The 24,035-nt window shown below is 31.3% G+C and overlaps 1 protein-coding gene and 1 long non-coding RNA gene across 3 annotated transcripts in view; one reads left to right on the top strand and one right to left on the bottom strand.

The window, feature by feature from the left end:
• zfh2 (Zn finger homeodomain 2) overlaps positions 1–7,742 on the bottom strand; it is a 58,440-nt gene extending 50,698 nt beyond the window's left edge. For both annotated transcript variants that reach the window (XM_075304073.1, XM_075304074.1), the window contains exon 1: positions 7,652–7,742. The gene's annotated coding sequence lies outside the window, so the exon portion shown is untranslated. The remainder of the gene's footprint in view (positions 1–7,651) is intronic.
• A 58-nt stretch (positions 7,743–7,800) lies between these two features.
• LOC142234006 (uncharacterized) lies at positions 7,801–8,469 on the top strand. The gene is made up of 2 exons (XR_012721539.1): positions 7,801–8,020; positions 8,130–8,469. It is a non-coding gene; the product is annotated as an uncharacterized LOC142234006 (long non-coding RNA).
• Positions 8,470–24,035: the final 15,566 nt, after the last annotated feature.

The raw sequence follows: 24,035 nt of genomic DNA, 5'->3' as shown, positions 1-24,035 counted from the left end.
TGAATTGAATTCATATATGGAATGATTTTATTGAACTTTTTTCATTCATTTGGACAAATCTTACATATTTGTTGTAAACCTTTTACTTCAAAATTAGAACTGCATATCTTCGTTTTTAAATACAATTTTATTTATTTATATAGACATTTTTTCTTCAATAAAAGACATGTTTTATTAATATATTAAAAATATTTATTAAGAATCAACATCATCGAAATATTAGTTTATTATTGCACTATTTCCAATTTCCATGTAAAGTTATCAAGTGTAAAACGTAATTTTCTTTTCGTTTTGTAGCTTTCACTTTTAATAAGTTGCTGCATAACGATTTTGTCCTCCTTTTACAATTTCAACGCCTACAAGAGAGAAGTTCACCAATGTGGAATGGACTGAATAGTCTAAGTGAGCCTGATACATCGGGCTGCCACCTAGCCTAAGCCTAACGCCTACAAATATAAAAAAATCATAAACCAATTTTTTCACAAAAGGTTATCGTCCTGAATGTTACCTGATGAATGAAGGAGTTGTTATTCTGTTGGTGTTTTATTTCTTTGTACACCATCACGAATATTGATAGATTTATTGTTTGTTATTTATTTTTACTAATTTTCAAAACAAAAAAACGAACATTTTTCTCACTAATTTAAAATAACAAATATTTTATTTTTTATTTATTATATTATTTTTTTAACAATCTCTCCGTATATCATAACAACGCGATTCCAACTAATAAAACAACCCACCCGCAAACATATCGATTACATCGATGACTGGTATCGATTACAGGTAGACGAAAGTGATATAGGAAAATTTACTATATTCTAACAAGTATGTTTCCTTAAGTTTTGAAAGGATTGAATACTTCTTAGTACGAATGAACTAAAATATTTTTCTATGCCAAGTGTTATTCGTATGTATGATAAGCTTTCTATAATAAAGGAAGGCGGAACTATCATTTTATAAGAAATTTTACTAAATTTGAGGGAACTTGGTTTTAGTTCGGTTTTTGTTTATTTTTACGAATGATTTGTTATCAGTGAATAAAATTTTCTTGTTGTGTAGTAAATTCTTATACCCAGCGAAGAAAACAGTATTAGTAAAATTCTATGCCTTACTCTAGTTAATGACCTATTCCTAACTGCTTTCAGTTTACAATTTTTTTGCTGAAATCAGTAAATTTTATAATTTCACACAAAAATTTATCTTAATGTTAATAAAATGGCTAAACTAAATTGATGAACAGTTTTTCCTTTACTTTCGAAGACACTTTTTCTGGGTGCAGATTCTGATTTATAAGAGCAATTTTTGTCTGAGTTTTAGAGGAATCTTAAAGCCCCATTAAGACATCAAAACATGGACCGATACACACCCCAATCGGTATACTTATTTTCAGATCTAAACTACCTCCAGATATTCATTTGCAAGAAAAAAGGATAAAAATTTCTAGAGGCCCAAGACTTCAAATCGGGAGATCGGTATATATGGGGGCAATACCAAAACGTGGACTGATGCACGCCATAAAACTCTGATAAAAACTATGGTTTCTAGGAGCCCAAGAAGTCGAATCAGGAGATCGGTTTATATGCACTGAAAAAAAATATTGTCGTGAGGTCAAAGATTTCATGTCTTTAAAATACGAATGCAAATTTTGCTTAACATAGAAGACACATTTCTCTAATATAAAGTTTTTTTTTCTTGTCCAAAAGTCAATAAACTTTTCAATGAAGTCGTGTTGTCCTTATAATTAAGTGATTTGAGTTAAAAAATGGGTATCATAACATGAAAGAGAACATTTTTGGGATAAGGTCAACTTGACTAATAATTCAGAAAAATTCTTTAAATTTAATGAAATTGTCTTTAAATTTGTTGTCTCTTTGCATATTGACTACAAGCAAACAATCGTTCAAATATAGGACATGTTTTTCAAAACTTTATTTTATAGATGTTTTTTACTTGAAACACAGTATAATTTCTACTGCAAATCGAGTCTTAATTTGGAAGAAAGTACACAAAATCCAAATTTAAAAGAGAATTGTGTCTTAAAAGTATCCTTACTTGTATTCTCCGCTTATTTGGCTCGGAATCAATACCAAAATGTTTAAAGTAAAGACATAATCTTTGGAACCGGGCATGCTATTTTTTCAGTGTGGGGGCTATTCCAAAACATGAATCGATACACAATATATTCGCCGCAGCTGTTTTTGTACTAAAATGGCTCTAGTGCTCCAATTTCATAAGAGGGCAATATCAAAACCTAGATCGATATAGGCCTTCTGCCTGACACACAGGTGAAATACGTTTATTTTCATTCCAAATATATATAACAACTATTGGAAATGCTTTAAATTATAAAGTTCTATTGTTTCTGCATACACAGCACAAAAGTAAGATACAATTCTCGTTTAAACTTAAGTATTGCCTACTTGATTCTAGTAAACAAAATTTAACTTATTCGTTTTTCAGCTTTTTTTGTCATGTGCTCTCAAAGTTCTTTAATAACGCGTTAGGACATTAAATCTTTGGCCTCATGACAATATTTGTTCAGTACAAATAAACATACTAGAAGAAAAAACAAATGGCTATTTGTCTATACTTTCGTTTGGGAGGAAAGAAGTTTTTGTGTGTGTGTTGATAATAGCAAACTCATTAACCAATTTTGGAATTTTCAAATTTTTTTATTAGAATTTTTTGAAATATTTATCATTAATGTTAAATTTTCGTAGTGAAGATCGGTTTATTTCTGCTGCTACATTTTTGCAAACTTGTAAATTGAATAATATAGTCTACTTTGAAATGATATATTTTACAAGAAAAATTGAATGTGAAATATTTATATTAAAAACACAATTTGAAAGCATGTTGAACTTAAACATATTTCAAATGCTTGTTTCCATTAATAGACTTGCAATGAATAAAATTATTTAGTGATATTAAACATGTTTTCAAATACTTGTAACTGTGGTACTTAACCGACATAACATTTAATGTACGTTGCGATTGTCTAAGTCTTGCGATTGTCTAATAGCCTTCGAATGCGATAGTTCTGGAGCGATATTTGTTAAAATGTTAGATGAAAACTCAAGAATGCTGATGTGCCTTATTGTGGTGTAAAGCAAAAGTGGTTGGACCGTAAGACCTGCCTTTATTACAAGTAGCGCAAACCCTCAAGTAAGAAGCACTATTGTCAGGTGATTTTGGAAACTTCCCCCCAAATCTTAAGAAAAAAACCCAAATTGTTCTAGATTTTTTTCAAACCCCCACAAAAAAATTCGGAATACAAATATGTAACAAATGGCCTTCCAAACTTTGTAAAAAATAATACTATAGTAATACACTTCAAATTCGCAATTATACAAAAAATTTAATAATCAAATATTGATATACAATTTAAGAACTAAATAATTCAATGTATAAATGTTTTAACTCAACATAATTACAACAAAATTTTTAAATGTTCTCAGTTGCAGGAATTTAAGGAATAATATAAGAAATATTTAACCCTTAAACTGCCTTCAACTGTTGAAGTCGAATATAAAAAAAGACCTTCAGAGGAAGCATTTGAAAAGGTTAGCGATAGCAATGTTAATGCATACTTGTTTCTATCTAAGGATTTGTATTGATCTCCTGCGTATGTTTTTCTTAAATGCATGCAATAATTGTTCCGAGTTTGGTTGATAATTGCTTTACTTTATTAGATGTTAAACATATTTTACCTAAAAAAAAACACAAACATCCTCCAAACGTGAGAAAAACCCCTAAATTTGGGGGGAAACCTCCAACCTGGTAACGCTTGTAGGAAGCCACCGTGATGCATTGGTTAGCATACCCGACCAAACACCAAAAAGCTTAAGCGGTGGATTTTCCCATTTCAGTAATACTGGTGACATTGTTGAGTTTATCAAAGCTTCTCTATAAGTGTAAGTGGTTTCACTGCAATATGGAACGCCGTTTGGATTCGGCTAAAAGGAGATCCCTTGTCATTGAGCTAAACATTGAATCGGGATCTCCGTGATAGGAGAGAAGTTCGCCACTGTGGTATTACAATGGACTGAATAGTCGAGGTGTGCACGTGACACGAAATTGCAATATACAAGCATATGTTAAATGTAAATAGATGTCAACTCAACAAATCCTAGGATTTTTTATATATAAAATTAATTTGGAGGTGAACCCCATCCTCAACATAAATTCAACCTTTGACTTCTTAAGCCCACAGGAAACTTGGTCCATAACCCTGGGATCATCCTGAAGGGCTCGTTTTCATCCGATACACTTGAGCTTAGGTACGTAATGCCGCTATATACCATCAAACAAACACACTTGGTCCATATTAATATAATATAATACTTATACACTGCCCGGAGTTATATTAAATCATCGAAGTGACATTGGGCAGCATTTAGCGAGGAGAAGTTGAAGGTGACCTACCTCCAAGGAGATTCTATCAAATCAAAGGCATTATGTCAAGTAATACTCGTATGTTGTAATTTTTTTCTGAACTGCAATTTGCCATTACTTTTTGGCTACCACATTCAAACTTTTTTAAGAAAAACCCTATGAATTTAATAAAAATATGATCCTGAAGAAAATAGAATAAAAAACAAAATATAGTTGTTTTTAAAATGGAGTATCGACAGGAATCGAACCCGTCCCCCCAAGATGTGATGTTATTACTGGTAATGATAGAAGGAATTACTTTTGGTCTACGCAGGTAACTTATTACTTTTAAATCCCCGGTAATACTGAAAGTAGTAAGCTTTTGATTTCGGTAATACTAGAAGAATCACTAGTGGTTAACAAGGTTTTGCTGGGTAACACGAAAATCGATTTTAACTACTAGAATTGAACATAAATTTGCATAGACAGAATAAAAGGATTTGTTTTTGCAAACTTTATTGTATCTAAAAGAGGACATACTTAGAGCTTCGATTTGTTTTCTTTGAAAAGAATTATTAAAGAAAAGTGATAGTGGTAAAATGACTACTTTAATTAACGTGTACAGTGCGGTACTTGACTTCGGGGACATACCATGGAATTGCAGATAAGATGGATTGGAAAGATTAGGAACTACCTTAAACGTGATCACACCAGTGTTGCCAGACGATTTTTGATTCTTCCCCCCAAAAAAAAACCCTAAATTGGTCTAGGATTTTTTCAAAAACCCCCAAAAAATTTAAGAATGTAAAAAGGAAAAAAAGGGTCCCCAATTTCGTGAAAAAAATCCTGTAGTAATACAATTTAAAACTTAAATTTAACACAAATATATATACTGAAAGAAGAGTTTTCTTTTCTGAGTAACGAAATTTTAGAAAAACTAAGTTTTCGTTTGATGCAAAAATTTTCTTTTGAAGTAAATAAATAAAAAATAAAAAATGAAAGAAGAGTTTTCTTTTCTGAGTAACGAAATTTTAGAAAAACTAAGTTTTCGTTTGATGCAAAAATTTTCTTTTGAAGTAAATAAAAAATAAAATTTGCTCTTTAAGAAAAGACAATTTCGTTTGTTTAAAATTTCGTCCTGAAGAAATTATTTTTTCTTTGGATGTTATAATACAAGGCAGGCTTACTATTAAAATGCTTTCAACTGCTAAGTTAAATGATTGATTGTTTTTAATTGTGGCAAATATTAAAAATGCTCTTTCAACAGAAGCGTTTAAAAAGATAACGAAAATAATGCTATTGCATACTTGCTTGTATTTAGGATCTTCTTGTTGACTTCCCTTATCTTTTTTCTCATAATTCATGCCAGAATTGTTCCGAATTTGCTTGAGAATTGCTCCACTTTATAAGGTCTAAGAATTTTTTTTACCCCCAAAAATCCCCCTAAATAAATGTTACCCCTAAAAACCCCCCTAAACGTGAAAAAACCCCCTAAATTTGGGGGGAAAACCCCTAACCTGGCAACACTGGATCACACGTGATATCGATGTTAAAAGAGATGTTGTAATAGCAGTTTACCAAAATGCGTGGGTACCGCGTGGTCTAACTTTAATGAAATGAAAGTCCTCAAAGCAGGAGTTATCACTAACATCTTTAACAACAAGTCTTTGTCTGATGGAGGAGTTCACACCCAAAATTGTGTGAGTAACCTGGTTTATGCCTAAGGTCCAATTTTTTTTAATAATTTATTTTAAAGCTGGTAATTTTCTTAAGTGATTTATACGGGCTTTAACATTCAGACTTCGTTAAGATTTCACAAGAATAGGTCAGCTTTCAGTTATATTTTTAAAATATTTTTAAAAATACCATAAAGTGAATTTTTATGCGAAATCCGAACATAGCGAATTTTGAGACTCGTCACATGAGATAACTGAGGCAATTATTAGAATTTAATTTAAGCCAGTTGTTAAGGTTTGTGATATATTCTGGTTGGTTCAAGTAAATAATTGAACGTTGACGTTCACATCATAATTACAAAAGCCTAACCACATAATGGTATTAAGTATAAATTGTATTCGGCCTGTATGCTGTCATTCTATGTATTCGTTCTCCAAGTTAATGTTGTGAGCATATGTTGAGTTTCATTTAAAGTATTTCAACTATGGTGTGAAACCCAGTCAAAAATAGCAAACTATTTTGCAAATTACATGCTTCTATAATTCTTCAATAATTGCAAATATTTTTCTTTGTGTTTTAACTGGCGTCCAATCAAAATTATTCTCCCATGTGTAAATAAAGTACCGCAAGCTACTACTGTGATACATTACTACAGGTTAATGCTTGCTTGTTGGTGTTATTTGCGATGCCTAATTGGGTAATGTAAAGGTCAACCCATATCATAAATCCAAGAGTAGGGAATCGATAAAAAACTTTTACGTAGGGAGACGTTCAATTATGCCGTACAACATATATAGATGTATATATACATATTTTTTATGCTAATCCCTTGCTAACATATTGTAGATTTTTTGAGAAATACATATTTGCATTATATTTTAATAGTACGAACACTAGTAACAACAACAATAATAGCAGGAGTCCTACTTTAAAAATTAATATTTGGACAACTTAGTTCAACCACTGTGAAACAATCATCGAGATGGGTTATATAAATTTTAGAAAATAAAATTTATTATTGGCGCTAAAATTTTTGTCTTCAAATTTGAGTGTACAGATTAAAAAAAATCCGTCTTCTCAGTTCCTTAATACTGGTTATAGAAGTTCAACTAAATCGAGTCAAAAGCTCATGTCACAGATGAGATTTAAGTGGAACATTAATAAAACTTCACATGATAAACAACACTCGGATCTTGGTATTAAACTCCCGTATTTCCCTTGTGATGCTGCCATTGTAGGGATTACAAGAAAATGTATTTTTTTGATCTGTGGGTACATATTTTTAGGTCTACACATCGCCCTTATCTTTGAATTCTTTTTTTTTGTCTTTCTTTATTTTTTCCATTTATCTCATTGTTCTAACAGCAACAGTTCTCAAACTGTGGGTATTCTCACACGTATTCTCTAGATACTTTTGCAAATTTAAAATTTTTGCAAATATATTTCATATAATATATATTTCATATAACTGATGTTGGCACATCAAACAATTTTCATGCATACAAAATCAAGTATTATCCACCATTTGATCCAAATATAAAATGGCTCAAATAAAATGTAAATCGGAGTTTTGTCGAAATTCAGTAATAATGATTACCGTAAGAGGATGAAACTAATATTTAGAAAATCCGTTCATTGTTTGACATATAAAAAAAAAATACTGATTGAATGACACGGCTACCACAAACTATTCTCATTTGCTTTTCCTTGTGCTTCGAATGCAGTATTACAGTCCATATCCCGGAATTTACCAATTTGGGGAATGATTATAATCCAGTGCGAAGGCACACATTCATAAAATACGCACAACAAAGAACGATGTTCTTTCGTCAAAAGGGGGTGCACTCAATGCTTGTTTCTGATTTTTGGGAATTTTAATAATCTACGGTTATGTGTGGTTTTGGCATAACCGACAATCGGGAATGGAGAAAATGAGGGTTATTTGTGGAAGCAGAGTTTATTGAGTGTAAGAGAAATGAAAGATGCAATATGCATTTAATGTTAGTTTGTTGACAATAAAATCTAGCATGTGGTGAAATTCGGTGATGATGTATATTGTTCGTTTTGTTTTTCAGGCATAAATATGAGTGCGTGTGTGTGTCGTTTGTTAGCATATAAAAAATGTAAGACGACTGGGAGAATCAAACGGATCAAATGCTAACAGTAGAGGGTAATGTTATCTTAATGAGCAGAGAGATCTGAGAGAAAATATTCAAGGATTGTGGGGCCACAAACGAATAACAAATGAGTGGAAGTGGCAACACTGCAGTATTTTATAGATACCCTATAAACACAAATAGCTCGATATGTAGGAAGGGAATGTTTGAGAGCATGTAGAATACAAATAACACTCAATAAAAAACGTGCCGTTCACTACTATGTGTCAGGGTTGGGTTCACATGTGGCACAAGTCTATTTTTTTTAAGCTGTTTCAATGTGCTACATAATAGCCAATTGAGGGTTATTTGCAAAAGCAGACTTGCTCAAACATTAGAGCAATAAAACACGAATATCCACTCAAGTGTATAAATAAATCATATCGATTAGCGAGCACTTGTTTACCCGTATGTCTTATGGGTAGCCCTAAATACGCTATGAAATGCGCTGACGGCTACGGGTGTATAGCTAACTTTGTATGTAGACACAACCAAAGTGAAAGGCGTTAGACGACCACTTGATTACATACACCCTCAAAAAAATCGCTTCTCTAACATTTGTTCCAAACATATTTTGCAGGAAGCACTTTTATTATTGGATATTGCCGAAACATTATTATGTTTTTTGTTTAAGTGAACATATTGTATGTTTGGAAGCATTTTGAGCCAGAACGTATTACATGCTGAGAAGAATTTTCTCCCAAAGAAGATTGTACTAAAAAAAAATCTGCCTAATTGCATATTCCCTCACATCTTTCTCACTTTCACGAGATTTTTTACTTCTTAGCACTTCACCAATGTGGTATCACAATGGACTGAATAGTCTAAGTGAGTTTTTTTTCGTATTTTTTGTAATACAAACAATATTGAAGTAATTATTCAATTTTATGAATTTGTTAAATTTTACCTTTCGCCTGGATGGAGCATCGAACCGAGGACCATACAGTTTGTAAGCCAACACAATATTCACTGGGCTACGTATGTGTTATTGTCATTAATAGACAATTATTTTTATAAGTTATATTTATATAGCATAGTTTGCGGCGCCCACGAGCCGATGCAAACAAAACATTATTTAACATACATTTGTTGTCTACGTGGAGCAATGGTTAGCATATCCGCCCTGCATGCAAGGCTCCGACCGAACACCAAAATTTTTGTTTACATTTATTTTTACATATATTCCAAAAATTCCGAAAAGATGTTCGACATTACATATTACTATATAACAATTTTACAATGAATCTTCGAAATGTGTGTTATTAAAGATTTACAGTCAACAAAGAACAGTGCTTGATATAAACGAAATGGACTAAGCTTTTGGATAAAATATTATTATACCCTTCACCACTACTGTGGTAAGGTTATAATAAGTTTGTGCATTTGTATGTAACGCCAAGAAGGAAAAGTCTGAGACCCATCGTTCAGTATACCGATCGTCTTAGAATTAAATTCTGAACGATGTCCGTCTGTCTGTCTGTCCGTATGTCTGTTTGTCTGTTCATGTATTTTTGTGCGCAAAGTACAGGTCGCAGTTTAAGTCCGATCGTCCTCAAGTTTGGCATAGGGTCGGTTTTTACAACAAAGACAATCGCTATTGATTTTGAAAAAACAAAATCGGTTCAAATTTAGATATAGCCGTCATATATCCCCGATCTGGTCATAATTGACGTGTTTATCAACCTATGTTCTTCAAATTCCGTACATCTGAATATTCTATGAGTCTAGAAAAAATTGCAAAATATCAGCCAAATCGGTTCAGATTTAGATATAGCTCCCATATATATCTTTCGTCCGATTTGGACTCATATGACAACAGAGGCCAAAGTTTACTACCGATTTTCGTGAAATTTTGCACAGAGAATAGAATTGACATTCTACCAATGTTTCGCAAATATGATTGAAATCGGTTCAGATATATATGGGAGCTATATCCCATATATATCTTCCGTTTGATTTGCATTATATGGCCTCAAAAGCCAGAGTTTTGCCCTGACTTGCTTCAAATTTTGCGCGAGAGGTACGTTTAACGGTGTAGTTATGTGCGCCAAATTTGGTTAAAATCAGATTTAGATATAGCTCCCATATATATCTTTCGTCCGATTTGGATTTAAAAGCCAGAGTTTTGCCCTGACTTGCTTCAAATTGTGCACAAGTAGTACGTTTAATAGTATCGGTAAGTGTGCCAAATTTGGTTGAGATCGGTTCAGATTTAGATATAGCTCCCATATATATCTTTCGCCCGATTTACATTCATATGACCACGGGGGCCAAAGTTATTATCCCATTTACATGAAATTTTGCAGAGATTGCAGAATTATTATTCTAACTAATTTCTAACTAAAATTTAGACAAAATTATTATATATAGCTCCCATATATACGTACACCAGAGTTGGGGAAATATGGTATTATATATACTTGTATTAATAGCATGTAGAACAAAAATGAACTTCAAGAGCTTGTTCTGAAAACTTGATTCTTGAATTGTGACTAAATGGCCTTACGAAAATAAGCGCTATTTAACCTATAATATATTTCACAGTGTGGGAGAAAATACAAAAAAGAACCCGTAAAAGTATCAGCTATAGTTTTTGTATAAATGTCCATTTACTAGAAATTTACAGTAGAAAAATTGTCTCAAATTTACGTATTTTTCGTTTATTGTAACAGAAGTAGTAGAAGTTCGTTTATTGTTAAGGAAAAATGTATTTTAGCGCTCACCAATATGGAAAATATTTATAGCTTATTTAGATTGAAGCCTCTACTTTAAAATAACGCCGAGAAATAAATCGAAACTAAGTGGGAAAATAGAATTTGGTGTCTTTTTCGAATGTCCTTCTAGGTGGCCATCGGTAGTGAAAGGGTTAAATAAGGCTCCAAGTCGCCCGACTTGACCAAATAATATATCACAACCCACACTTCACCACATATCTTGGCTAGATCTAACCAATATCATTGTAAAATCGCCACTGATGAGTAGCAAAAATTGTAAATATTACTAAAATTTTCCTATATCTCGAATACATATGTATCGCCTGATAAATCATAAATACTCTTTTGTACAATTGCATTAAAATTTCTCTATCTTCATATGTCCCATATTTTATTACTAACATTGTGTTTCATCCCAGGGCGTTAGCCGATTTAAATTTTAATTCTAGAGTTTTTGTACAAGTACAAAAAATTGACTCCATTTAAATTAATTGTATCTGGAAATGCAAATAGCTCCCAGCAAATTTGAAGTAGTTTAGATGGTAACACAAATGTTTGTCTAGGTAGTGGTGAAGGGTATAATATAGTCGGCTCCGCCCGACATTAGACTTTACTTACTTGTTTTTTTATTGCAAACGTAATGAAACAACATAACAAAATGTATTTGGTATAAAAGTTTGAAATTTTCGAACAAAAGAACGTTAAGTCGAATATAAACTTAAATAATTTTACAATGTAAACATAAATTTATTTAGGCATGAACTATTTTTACTAGCATTTAACACCATTTTAAAAGCATTCAAAATTTATCGTATTTAGAAATACAAATAAATATGAATTTTTATTAACGAATAATTTTGTACTTCATTTTATTTTTACCTTTAAGGCCGGTATTAAGTTGGGATCGCCCGAAAATAGCCATATTTTCACATTTACTTTTCTTTAATAATTCATTTTAAAGAAAATAAACTTTTTCAATTGTTGATTTGGATCATTCCCCACCAAGTTATACTACAATTTGCCAAAAACTTATAATGCTATTCTGCTTTTAGAGGTCCGAGTTTTGCCGCTAAAATTATTTTTAACTTGAACTTAATATTTTTCAAAGTGTCCGTCAACTCCTCTTGGACTACTTCTTAATAAATAGGAACTAAACTTTTTTTTATACATTTTAATGTTTAATTTTTCACTGTTTTCCCCCTTTTTTCCATTTACTGTCCCAACTCTAAAAAGAGTATAGTGCCCTTTAGTTATTTTTATATATTTATCACTGCTTTTTTAATTTATTTTGTCTGAATATTTTGTACGTATGTTCCGATTTCTTTTGACGAGCCAAAAACAAAAATTGTGTCTATAATGTCAAAATGATAAACAAAACACATTCTCACACATACATAAAATGCTGCTCTCATGGCAAAAACATCTGGTCTTTTTTCTCTTTTTTCCGAATGTCTATTCTCTTTACACCGAATACTCATTTTAATATTCAAATTAAATGATATTTAGATTTAAGCATATCAAATTTTTGGCGAAGCCTTTTTAACATGCCTAGCGCATAGCCAAAACAAATGAACACATAAAATAGTTTTCCGAAACAACATACAACAACATCAGTTTCACAGAAATTGCTCTCTTTTGATTCTCTCGCTGTTTATATTGATATCAGCGTTGCCGTTATGGTCCGATTGGACCAAAATTGGTCCAAAAGATTTCTAATTTTTAAATTTGGTCCGATGGTCGGAGCAACTGGAATTTGGCCCTTTTTGGTCCATTTTCATAAATTTGGTCAAATTTATAATTTTTATATTTAAAAAATCTATCACATATTCCATAATATATATAAAAATATTGCCGTGAGCCAAAGATTTCATGTGCTTAAAATACGAATGCGAATTTTGCTTAGCATAGATGACGTATTTCTCTGAAATATTTTGTTTTCCTTGTCCAAAGTCTATAAACTTTTCAATGAAGTCGGTTTGTCCCTATAGTTAAGTGATTCGACATAAAATTGGGTATCCTAACATGAAAGAAAATTTCGTTTTACTAAAGTCGTTTTAATACTCCTGAAAAAATATTCAAAATTTATGAAATATTGTTGACGTTTTGCATCTTGACTTTAAAACTAAAAGCTTTTAAAAATAGGAGGAACACATTTTTTACTTGAAACATAAAATAATTTTCACTTGTAGTAAAAGGGAATTGTGACGTAAATGTGTCGTCACTTCTATTCTCTGTTTCTTTGGCTCGGAATCAATACCAAACTCATGAGCGTAAATGATTTTTTCAGTGTGGGATTAGATACCATTTCAATCACAGGAAATCGAATGAAAATTTCGCGTTGATGTCAACTAAAATTGACTTTAAAATTTGACCTTTTCAAAAAGTCATTTTTTTTTCAAATTTAAATAAAAAAGTTGAAAAGTATTTTACTTTTTTAATAAAAGCAATATGTACAACAATAAAATATAAAGCTTTTTTCTTCGAAATTGGAAATTTGGTCCGTTGATGGGAATTTTGGTCCGATTTCGTAGTGGCAACGCTGGTTGATATCTTTCGTCAACCCTCCCGGTTTCCATCTCTATTTCTCTCTCTATACTCTCTCTCTCTCTCTCTGTCGCTCTCTGAATAATATACACCCAGAAAAAAGTGTCTTCGAAACTAAAGGAAAAAGTGTTCATCAATTTAGTTTAGCCATTTTATTTCCATTCAGTTAAATTTTTGTGTGAAATAATAAAATTTACTTGTTTCAGTAAAAAAAATCCTAAACTGAAAGCAGTTAGGAATAGTTCATTAACTAGAATAAGGCATGGCATTTTACTAATACTGTTTTCTTCGCTGGGTATAAGAATTTACTACTGAAAAAGAAAATTTTATTCACTGATAACAAAGCATTCGTAAAAATAAACAAAAACCGAACTAAAACCAAGTTTCCTCAAAATTAGTAAGATTCCTTATAAAATGATAATTCTGACTTCCTTTATTATAGAAAGTTTATCATACATACGAATAACACTTGGCATAGAAAAATATTTTAGTTCATTCGTACTAAGAAGTATTCAATCCTTTCAAAACTTAAGGAAACACACTTGTTAGAATATAGGAAAATCGATACCTGTCATCGATGTAATCGATATGTTTTCGCGTGGGTTGTTTTTATACCCTCCATCATAGGATGGGGGTATATTAACTTTGTCATTCCGTTTGTAACACATCGAAATATTGCTCTAAGACCCCATAAAGTATATATATTCTGGGTCGTGGTAAAATTCTGAGTCGATCTAAGTATATCCGTCCGTCCGTCCGTCCGTCCGTCCGTCTGTTGAAATCACGCTAACTTCCCAACGAAACAAGCTATCGACTTGAAACTTGGCACAAGTAGTTGTTATCGATGTAGGTCGGATGGTATTGAAAATGGGCCATATCGGTCCACTTTTACGTATAGCCCCCATATAAAGCGACCCTCAGATTTGGCTTGTGGAGCCTCTAACAGAAGCATATTTAATCCGATCCGGCTGAAATTTAGTACATGGTGTTGGTATATGGTCTCTAACAACCATGCAAAAATTTGTCCATTTCGGTCCATAATTATATATAGCCCCCATATAAACCGATCCCCAGATTTGGCTTGTGGAGCCTCTAAGAGAAGCATATTTCATCCGATCCGGCTGAAATTTGGTACATGGTGTTGGTATATGGTCTCTAACAATCATGCAAAAATTGGTCCACATCGGTCCATAATTATATATAGCCCCCATATAAACCGATCTCCAGATTTGGCTTGCGAAGCCTCAAAGAGAAGCAAATTGCATCCGATCCGGCTGAAATTTGGTACATGGTATTGGTATATGGTCTCTAGCAACCGTGCAAAAATTGGTCCACATCGGTCCATAATTATATATAGCGCACATATAAACCCATCCCCAAATTTGGGTTGCGGAGCCTCTAAGAGAAGCAAATTTCATCCGATCCGGCTGAAATTTGGTACATGGTATTGGTATATGGTCTCTAGCAACCTTGCAAAAATTGGTCCATATCGGTCCATAGTTATATTTAGCCCCCATATAAAACGTTCTCCAGATTTGACCTCCGGAGCCTCTTGGAGGAGCAAAATTCATCCGATCCGGTTCAAATTTAGAACGTGGTGTTAGTATATGGCCGCTTACAACCATATCAAAATTGGTCCATATCGGTCTACAGTTATATATAGCCGATCTCCAATAACACAACAATTTGTCCCAATCGGTTCATAATCTTGGTTGCCACGCGAGCCAAAAATAATCTAGCAAAATTTTGTTTCTATAGAAATTTTTTTTTTCAAAATTTTGTTTCTATAGAAAATTTTTTCAAAATTTTATTTCTATAGAAAATTTTGTTAAAATTTTATTTCTATAGAAAATTCTGTTAAAATTTTATTCGGTTCATAATCATGGTTACCACTCGAGCCAAAAATAATCTACCAAAATTTTATTTCTATAGAAAATTTTGTCAAAATTTTATTTCTATAGAAAATTTAGTCAACATTTTATTTCTATAGAAAATTTGGTTAAAATTATATTTCTATAGAAAATTTTGTTAAAATTTTATTTCTATAGAAAATTTTTTTAAAATTTTATTTCTATAGAAAATTTTGTTCAAATTTTATTTCTATAGAAAATTTTGTTAAAATTTTATTTCTGTAGAAAATGTTGTCAAAATTTTATTTCTAAAGAAAATTTTGTGAAAATTTTATTTCTAAAGAAAATTTTGTGAAAATTTTATTTCTATAATTTTTTTTTTAATTTTATTTCCATAGAAAATTATGTTAAAATTTTATTCGGTTCATAATCATCAAAATTTTATTTCTATAGAAAATTTTGTCAAAATTTTATTTCTATAGAATATTTAGTCAACATTTTATTTTTATAGAAAATTTTGTTAAAATTTTATTTCTATAGAAAATTTTGTTAAAATTTTATTTCTATAGAAAATTTTTTTAAAATTTTATTTCTATAGAAAATTTTGTTCAAATTTTATTTCTATAGAAAATTTTGTTCAAATTTTATTTCCATAGAAAATTTTGTTCAAATTTTATTTCTGTAGAAAATTTTGTCAAAATTTTATTTCTAAAGAAAATTTGTGAAAATTTTATTTCTATAAATTTTTTTTTTAATTTTATTTCTATAGAAAATTTTGTTAAAATTTTATTTCTATAGAAAATTTTGTCAAAATTTTATGTCTATAGAAAATTTTGTCAAACTGAATTATATACGTATTTGATAGATCTTGTTTGATTTAATATATACCATGTATGGACATGGACACTAGAGCCAAAAATAATCTACCAAAATTTTATTTCTATAGAAAATTTTGTCAAAATTTTATTTCTAGAGAAAATTTTGTTCAAATTTTATTCGGTTCATAATCATGGTTGCCACTCGAGCCAGAAATAATCTACCAAGATTTTATTTCTATAGAAAATTTTGTCAAAAGTTTATTTCTATAGAAAATTTTGTTAAAATTTTATTTCTGTAGACATTTTTGTCAACATTTTCTTTCTATAGAACATTTTGTGAAAATTTTTATTTCTATAGAAAATTTTGTGAACATTTTATTTCTATAGAAAATTTTGTTAAAATTTTATTTCTGTAGAAAATTTTGTCAAAATTTTATGTCAAATTGAATAATATACGTATTGGATCGATCTATTTTGATTTAATATGTACCACGTATGGACTTACATACAATTTTGAAGATGGTGTTAGGAGGTTTTAAGATACCTTGCCATCGGCAGGCGTTACCGCAAGCAACTTAAGTAATTCGATTGTGGGTGGCAGTGTTTAGAAGAAGTCTCTACGCAATCCATGATGGAGGGTACATAAGCTTCGGCCTGGCCGAACTTACGGCCGTATATACTTGTTTTAGTTGGAATCGCGTTGATATGGTATACTGAGAGATTGTTAAAAATAATACAGTAAATTAATATAATAAAAAACAAATAAAATATATAAAATATTTGTTATTTTAAATTAGTGAGAAAAATGTTCGTTTTTTTGAAAATTAATTTATATAAAAAAAGAAAACACCAGCAGTATAACAACCCCTTCATTCGACTTCATTTTGGAATCTTCAATTATCAGGTAATATTCAGTGACGCTAACCTTTTTTGAAAAAATTGGTTTGGGATTTTTTGTTTATATTTGTAGGTATTGAAATTGTAAAAGGTGGACAAAATTGCTAGGCAGCAACTTTTTCAAAGTGAAAGGTACTAGAAGAAGAAAAAAAATGTGTTTTAATATTTCAAGGCTAGTCGATGCTGTTGATTCTAAATAAATATATTTAATATATTAATAAAACATGTCTTTTATTGAAGAAAAAAATGCTTATGTAAATACATAAAATGTATTTCAAAACGAAGGTAAGCAGTTCTAAATTTGAAGTAAAAGGTTTACCACAAATATGTAAGATTTGTCCAAATGAATGAAAAAAGTTCAATAAAATCATTCCATATATGGATTCAATTCAGTTAAATTTTTTCATTCTGTAGTATAGTGGTACATAAATATAGGAAATTGTTAACTAATATATGGAATGCATTCTACCTAATTTCTACGAAAATCACATCGTTCAAACCAATAAAAATGTCTTTGGCGCTATACGAAGTTCAACTTTCTTCACAATGAGTTCATTTTAACTTAAAGAAGGGGTCACTTTTTTCTGGGTGGTTTCTATATTCTACCAAGTGTGTTTCCTTAAGTTTTGAAAGGATTGAATACTTCTTAGTACGAATGAGCCACGAGGAGCCACCGTGGTGCAATGGTTAGCATGCCCGCCTTGCATACACAAGGTCGTGGGTTCGATTCCTGCTACGACCGAATACCAAAAAGTTTTTCAGCGGTGGATTATCCCACCTCAGTAATGCTGGTGACATTTCTGAGGGTTTCAAAGCTTCTCTAAGTGGTTTCACTGGAATGTGGAACGCCGTTCGGACTCGGCTATAAAAAGGAGGTCCCTTGTCATTGAGCTTAACATGGAATCGGGCAGCACTCAGTGATAAGAGAGAAGTTCACCACTGTGGTATCACAATGGACTGAATAGTCTAAGTGAGCTTGATACATCGGGCTGCCACATAACCTAACCTAACCTAGTACGAATGAACAAAAATATTATTCTATGCCAAGTGTTATTCGTATGTATGATAAGCTTTCTATAATAAAGGAAGCCACGATTATCATTTTGTAAGAAATTTTACTAAATTTGAGGAAACTTGGTTTTAGTTCGGTTTTAGCTTATTTTTACGAATGCTTTGTTATAAGTGAATAAAATTTTCTTGTTCATTAGTAAATTCTTATACCCAGCGAAGAAAACAGTATTAGTAAAATTCCATGCCTTATTCTAGTTAATGGACTATTCCTAACTGCTTTCAGTTTAGGATTTCTTTTACTGAAACAAGTAAATTTTATTATTTCACACAAAAATGAAACTTAATGGAAATAAAACAAACATTTATATGTTTGATTTCTTCCAATATATAATATGTTTGAAAGCATATTGGCCTAAACAATATAATATGTTTGGGTAGTCTAAGTTCCAAACATTTTGTATTTTTCCATCCAAATTCAATAATGTTGTCTTCCAAAAAACTACACGCAGAGAAGAAACATGATTGTCACAATCATATTCGAAGAGCAAAATAATATGATAAGAGCTATTTTTGCGGCGACCATGTAACATTTTAACCTGCAACCATGTTGGCTCAGTGAACATGGTTCTAAGAAAAATATAATTGTCCTCATCTAAAATGTTATTATATTGATAAAAAGAATTTTGTTTGAATGAAAAGACAATGGTCACGATTTAAAATGTTATGGTATTCATTAAAAATGCTTTTCTTCTAGTTAAAAGAACATGGTCACAACCTAAAATGTTTTGATCTTTATGAAAAAACTTTTTTCATCGTCGAAAAAAGGACGCCACTTGAGAAAAGAAAACACAAAATTAACTTTATTTATTTGTTGTTATTTATTTATAAACTAGTTCATTGTTTATTTGTATTTATAATGCCGTTCAAGCAAACATCATATATTTTTACATACTCTTTTTTTCAATTTCAACAATAAGTAATTATTCCATATTTACATCGTGCCCATCAAATGTACAAACGCAGACATCATGTAACTGAAAATAAAAATAAATTATACCACATATCAAAATGCAGAACAAAAAACAGGTACATTTTTTCAATTACACTTTCCTTTTTTGTGTTCACATAAAACCACGTGCCACTTCTGAATAAATAAATTAACACAAAACACAGTAATTCCCTACTCTCCGTCCATTCCAAGAAACAATTAACACACGACTGATGCGCAAAATGAAAATCGTGTATACCTGTCAATGTTTTTATAAAATTCTTTTCGCTACAAAAAAATTAAAAAAGTAAATGGTCACGAAAACAATGTACATGGTCTTTATGGCCATGTAATGGTTCTAGACATGTCTATACGTAACCTATAAAAATACTTTTTCCCTGCAAAAAAAGTAAAAAAATTGAATGGTCAAGTACATGATTTTCCCGACCATTTAATGGTCTCAAATTCTATCATTCAAATGATAGAACATGTTTGCGATAATTGAGAACCATTCAAATGCTTATTGCCACCATACATTTTTCTCCGCTCGAAAACTATTTTTACAAAGACAAAATATATCGTTTTCGCGGCAATTACATGCTCTAGATAAGCATTAAATGCATGCGGCAACCATGTCCAAACATGGGTTTTCTGTGCGTGTATATGTTATTATGTGAACATATAATATGTTTGGAGGCATTTTGGACCCAAAAATATTATATGCTGAGAAGAATTTTCTCCCAAAGAATATTGTGCTCAAAAAATTTTTTTTTCTGCCTAATTCCATGAGTTTTTTTAGTTCTTAGCACCTTTTCTGTAATACAAACATTGTAGAAGAAATTATTAAATTTTATAATTTTTTTTTCAATTTTACCTTTTGCCGGACGTGGATTCGAACAGCGCATCACACAGTTTGTAAGCCAGTACACTAACCACTGGGCTACGTAGCTGTTATGGTCATCAAGAGATAATTATCGTTATAAGTTATATTTATATAGCATAGCTTGCGGCGCCCACGAGCCGATGCAAACATAACATTGTTTAACAACATAACATTGTTAAACATACATTTGTTGGCAGCGTGGAGCAGTGGTTGGTCGTCCACCTTGCGTGACAGGGGTCCTGGGTTCGATCCCTGCTTCGACCAACACCATTTTTTTTTTAATATATTTTTTAACATATATTCCAGATTCGTTCGGAAGTTCCCGAAAAGGTGTTCAGCGTTACATACTATTATTTTAAATTTTTACTACGAAATTGTAAAGTGTGTTTTATAAAAGACATAAAGTCAGAAAAGAAAAATGCTTGATATAAACGAAATGGACTGAGCTCAAATCAAATATTATTTTTTTATTGCAAAAATAAAAATTGTGTAACAAATAAAGGTTTTTGTATACAAGTTTAAAATTTTCGAAGAAATTCATAAACTCTTACAAAAGAAGAACGTGAATTCGAGTACATAAAAATATTTTTCCATCCAAACCTAAGGTTAACCATAACCATTCAAAAGCACATTATATTTAAATTCTAAACAGTAATTTTACAACAGCACATAAATTTATTTTGGTGTGAACAATTGTTTGCTAGCATGTAACACCATTAATTTAGAAACACAAATAAATATGAATTTTTATTAACGAATAATTTTGTACTTAATTTAATTCTTAAGGCCGGTATAAATTGGTATTATCGCGTTAAAATGACCATGTTTACCCTTTTACTTTTCTTTAATAATTTCTTTTAAAGAAAATAAACTTATTCAGTTGTTGCTTTGGATTTTCCCCACCATGTTATAATACAATTTACCGGAAAAAGTTGTAATGTTATTCTGGTTTTGCCGCTAAAATGAGAAATAATTTTAGCGGCAAAACTCGAACTCAATGCCCGCTTTTATTTTCGAAAAAATCCGTTAACTCCTCTTGGACTACTCACTAATAAAGAGGAACTAATGTTTTTTTTTTTGTTTTTATAGATCTTACTGTTTAATTTTTCACTGTTTCGTGCTGTTTTCATTTTACTTTCACAACTCTAAAAAGAGTGCACTGAAAAAATATTGTCGTGAGGCCAAAGAGTTCATGTCCTTAAAATAAGAATACAACTTTTGCTTAGCTTAGAAGACGCATTTCTCTAATATAAAGTTTTTTCCATGTTCAAAGGTCGATACTTTCAATGAAGTCGTGTTGTCGTTATAATTAAGTGATTTGGCTTAAAAATGGGTATTATAACATGAAAGAACAAATTTTTTGGACTAAGGTCAACTTGACTTTAATAATTCAGAAAATTTCTTTAAAATTAATGAAACTGTCTTTAAATTTGTTGCATTTTTTTATCTTGACTACAAGGCAAAAATCATTAATATGTTTTTCAATACTTTATTTTAAAGACATTTTTTACTTGAAACATAGCATAATTTCTACTGGAAGTCTTGTTTTTAACGGACATTTTATAGCATATGAAAAAAAGCTGAAAAAGCGAAAAATTGAAATGTGTTTCGTAGAGTTAAGTACACAAAACCCCATTTAAAAGAGAATTGTGTCTTAAAAGCATCCTTAAATACTTGTATTCTCCGCTTCTTTGGTTCGGAATCAATACCAAAATTGTTAAAGTGGAGACACAATCTTTGGAACCGGACATGCTTTTTGTTCAGTGTATAGTGCCCTTTCGTTAGTTTTTATGAAGATCCCTTTAATTACCTTTGTTTGAACAAAACAAAAAAATTGTGCCCGTAATGCGAAAATGATAAACAAAACTCATGCTCTTTTTATACCCTTCACCACTACTGTGGTACAGGGTATAATAAGTTTGTGCATTTGTATGTAACGCCAAGAAGGAGTAATCATAGACCAACCTTTTAGTATACGGATCGGCTTAGAATTAAATTCTGAGTCGATTTAGCGATGTCCGTCCGTCTGTCTGTCCGTCTGTCTGTCCGTCTGTCTGTCTGCCTGTCTGTCTGTCTGTCTGTCTGTCTGTTGATGTATTTTTGTGTGCAAAGTACAGCTCGCAGTTTTAGTCCGATTGTCCTAAAATTTGGTATAGGGTCCTGTTTCGGCTCAAAGACGATCCCTATTGATTCGGTTCAGATTTAGATATAGCTGCCATATATATTTTTCGCCGATCTGGTCATAATTGGCGTGTATATCAACCGATCTTCCTCAAATTCCGTACATCCGAATATTTTATGGGTCTCGAAAAACTTGCGAAATACCAGCCAAATCGGTTCAGATTTAGATATAGCTCTCATATATAGCTTTCGCCCGATTTACACTCATTTGCCCAAAGAGGCCAATTTTTAACTCCGATTTGGTTGAAATTTTGCACAGGGAGTAGAATTAGCATTTTAACTCTGCGTGCCAAATTTGGTTGACATCGGTTCAGATTTGGATATATCTCCCATATATAGCTTTCGCCCGATTTACACTCATATGACCACAAAGGCCAATTTTTAACTCCGATTTAGTTGAAATTTTGCACAGGGAGTAGAATTAGCATTGTAGCTATGCGTGCCAAATTTGGTTGAAATCGGTTCAGATTTAGATATATCTCCCATATATAGCTTTCGCCCGATTTACACTCATATGACCACAGAGGCCAATTTTTAACTCCGATTTAGTTGAAATTTTGCACAGAGAGTATAATTAGCATTTTTGCTATGCGTGCCAAATTTGGTTGAAATCGGTTCAGATTTAGATATAGCTCCCATATATATGTTTTTCTGATTTCGACAAAAATGGTCAAAATACCAACAATTTCCTTGTAAAATTGCCACTGCTTAGTCGCAAAGTTGTAAAAATGACTCTAATTTTCCTAAACTAAAATACATATATATCGAGCGATAAATCATAAATAAACTTTTGCAAAGTTTCCTTAAAATTGCTTCAGATTTAAATGTTTCCCATATTTTTTTATTTTTTACTAACATTGTGTTCCACCCTAGTGCATTAGCCGAGTTAAATTTTGAGTCTATAGATTTTGTAGAAGTCTATCAAATTCTTCCAGATCGAGTGATATTTAAATGTATGTATTTGGGACAAACCTTTATATATAGCCCCAAACACATTTGACGGATGTGATATGGTATCGAAAATTTAGATCTACAAAGTGGTGCAGGGTATAATATAGTCGGCCCCGCCCGACTTTAGACTTTCCTTACTGGTTTTCAAATATATTTTATCTTGGTTCCGAATGAATTTTCTCTCCGAATACTCATTTTAATATTTTACTTAAGCATATACAATTTTTGGCGAAGTCTTATATCACAACATATATATGTTTACTCATAATATGTAAATTTATACTTGTTTATATTCACACGTAGTATTTTGCCTATATTCAATGAAATTTTGTTTGTGTATATATATTTGTAATGCGCCAATTGGTTACTTTCATTATTTTACTTCCAGCATACACTTTGTCTCTCTTTGTAAACACATATATGTTTATGGGCTATTTCTAAATTAATATATGTTTGAATCCAAGCATATTATATTTGCAATCATTTTATGTCCCAAACATAATATGTTCTAACATATTAACATATATGTCCCAAACATATTATGCTAGTTTATGAACATTATATGTTTGCACTCAAAAATATTGTGTTTAAAAATTTGAGTTCCAAACATATAATGTTTATACCCAAACATATGAAAAACAGTCTTTTTCGTCCGTGTGAAAAGCGTATTTTTCTAATATATATCATATGGAAAGCCAAAACTACGCGATGGAATACCGTAACGACTTGTGTTGTGTCGCCAAATTAAAATCTCTTTTATTTTTTTTGGTGCAAAATGGGATGATGATGTTGCAATTAATACCCATAAAGTAAATATGTTCTGATTCGTGGTGAAATTCTGAATCACTTGAAACTTGACAGAAATAGTTTGTTTAGTGTAGATCCGATGGTATTGCAAATGGGTCATATCGAGCAATTTTTTGGTATAGACCCTATATAAACATATCCCCAGACTTTACTTCGGAAGTTTTTGGAAGAGCAAATTTCA

This window comes from Haematobia irritans, chromosome 4 (assembly GCF_050003625.1).
Source record: "Haematobia irritans isolate KBUSLIRL chromosome 4, ASM5000362v1, whole genome shotgun sequence".
Lineage (NCBI taxonomy): Eukaryota > Metazoa > Arthropoda > Insecta > Diptera > Muscidae > Haematobia > Haematobia irritans.
The sequence above is the reverse complement of the archived record's forward strand: the minus strand, read 5'-3'. Positions and strand labels throughout refer to the sequence as shown.